This window comes from Rhea americana, unplaced genomic scaffold (assembly GCF_003343005.1).
Source record: "Rhea americana isolate MKP2758 unplaced genomic scaffold, rheAme1 scaffold_65, whole genome shotgun sequence".
NCBI classification, from domain to species: Eukaryota; Metazoa; Chordata; class Aves; order Rheiformes; family Rheidae; genus Rhea; species Rhea americana.
Genome location: NW_028186812.1, coordinates 1,428,342 through 1,430,906, shown reverse-complemented (window position 1 = coordinate 1,430,906; position 2,565 = coordinate 1,428,342).

The window sequence follows — 2,565 nt, the reverse complement described above, 5'->3', positions numbered from 1 at the left end:
GCAGAGAATATAAACCTAGGGCTGTCAMTCTGCTAAAGAATCCACTTTCTGTCCTTTGCTTGGAACAGAGGTAGCAGTAGTTCAGTTCTGTTCAGAGCACGGCTGGAACAAACTTCACCCACAACATGCACATGGTGATGAGACTGATCTATACATTATTCAGTGATTTTAAAATATTGTCACTCATAGAACGAGGAGATTTTAGTTTTCTGGCCACGTGTGAGGTTTCCGAATTTTGTTTGAATCTATGATTTGATTAGAAATCCAGCTCCAAGAATGAAGATCCTTCAATAGCACTGCATATGGCARGGGCCCTTGTTCTCAAGGGAGCACATGAGCGGCAATCTGAGGCTCGTTAATTAAACTCCAGACTGCAACTGAGCATTTGCTTCATGAATAGAACTTGAAGGAAGTTGAGCACCAAATTAAAAGTCTGTCGGGGGGAAGACTGGTGGGTCAGAGCTGTTCTGTTGAGGGGAATTTGGTATGGGGAGACATGGCAAGGAACAGTGACTCATTTGTGCTGTGGCAGTGAAGGTCTAGGAGGAGATGAATAGATGCAGAACTTCATAAATTCRATTGAGTCAAGTGTTTTTTTTAAATACAATTACCTTCCAACATATTTCTACTAGAAACAGAAGCTAGGGCTGTAAGAGGTAGGAAAAAAATGGAATAATGAATAATAGTAGATTATAGAATTTGTATAAGCCCTTCAGAGCTGGTGGAGAGCTGGTGAAGTATGGATCTCAAAGATCTTGGATCCCTATTTTGTAGGTCCTGTGCAGTCACCGTATCTCACCTGTGCTTTCACTATAACTATTGTGATTAGATTGGGTAAGAAACATGATATCTTTTTTGTGTCCTCTTACGTATTCACTAACGTATCCTGACCCTTCTTTCATTTCTAAGATTTTTACTTTGTGAAGAGAGTCTGAGAATAAAATGGTTGTCCTTTCTGTTCACCRTTGTACAGTATGATCTCTTAGACTTTATATTCATTCTTACTGCTATAGCCAGCGGTCTAAAATAAGCCAAAATGTATGTTGTTGCTTTTGTGGATCAAGAAACCATAACTATCAAGAACTGCATATAAAGGAAACCTCRAAGAATGTTAATATCTGGAGTTTTATAATAAAAGAAACATCAYCAGTAGCAGACTGCCTGTAAATATTGAGACACTTTGTTTAGTTTTCGTATTTCTTTACAGAGTTTATTCGAAGTTTTCAATATTTCTCTCTAAAACATCTGATTTTGGAAAACATTCCCATTGTTTTTAGAATCCTGTCTTGTGAAATTGTTCAAGCCAGAAGGGGCCCACCTCTCAAGAAGAAATTCCAAATTCTCTGTGGGGAGATGGAAGGCTATTACACGTAAGCACATGAAATACCTTTTGTGTCAGTCTAATCTTTAGAAGCAGGATAGCACTATAGACAGCTTATGGGGAGATAAGGTGAGGATGGAGAAATAAGATAACATTTAGGAGGTTTATTCTTCTGCTTGGTCTTAGAAGGTAACATTTACTCTTAGACGGTAATAGCTACCTCTGAGTAGAAAAGCAGGAGAGCAGTTCTCCTCTCTCTRCAGTTAATAGCCCTCATTCTAAGACTGTGCACAGGGAACCCTCTCTGAATGAAAGAGAACAYGTAACTTGGTGAGATTTATTTTTTAGTTACTAAATATTGATTTCTTGCTGTTTACCTTTCCCCAACCCATACGTCTCACCCTTGGGCCCGCATACTATTAATCTATCGTAACCCCAAACTCCCCACATTTCAGTCACTTTCAGTTTCTCCATCACCTCCCTTCAGCCTCTATAGTTGAGTGGATGCAACCTCAGTGAAAGGGGGTAGATAATAGCTGCTTTCATTTAAAAGTTGAATCCTAGCATATGTATGGATAACAGAGGCAAAGTGTGCTATGACGAGTGCATTCTCTTAAACTAATTAATATATCTTCTAGACAGGTAAACCTTTTCCCGCTAAAGTGTCCTTACCATATGCATCTACTTCATCATGGCTACAATAACATTGTATAAGTTTGAAATAAACCTCATAGTGTATGAGATACTTGAGTTTTACAGAAATTGAATTCCATCTATGTGATGGTTGCCAATGCAGTAATAATGCCCAAAGCTCTCTCTTACTATATCTCACAAAATATAACGTTGAGTGAGCTGCAAGAGGCACCAGGTGGGGTCTGTGCCTCCCTGTATTAAGGAAAAGATGACCTAATYGGCGTCCAGCCTTAAGGACTCAATGATGGTTTGAGCTAGCATTCCTTTAAGGTGATGTGCCATTATAATAAAATGGATTTCATATTAAACTGCGGTGAAACACAGTATTTCAGGTCCCTTCAGCAAACAAAAATGAGCAACAAATATGAATAATTTTTTTTTTGCATTTTCAATGTGTCAGAACACTTCATTTCAATCTGAATTAGTCATAAACCTAATATAGAGAAGTTTCCAAAGAAGAAGTTGAAAAAAAAGAAAAAGAAAAAGAAAAAAAAGGAAAAGGAAAAGGAAAAGGAAAAGGAAAAGGAAAAGGGAAAAGGGAAAAGGGAAAA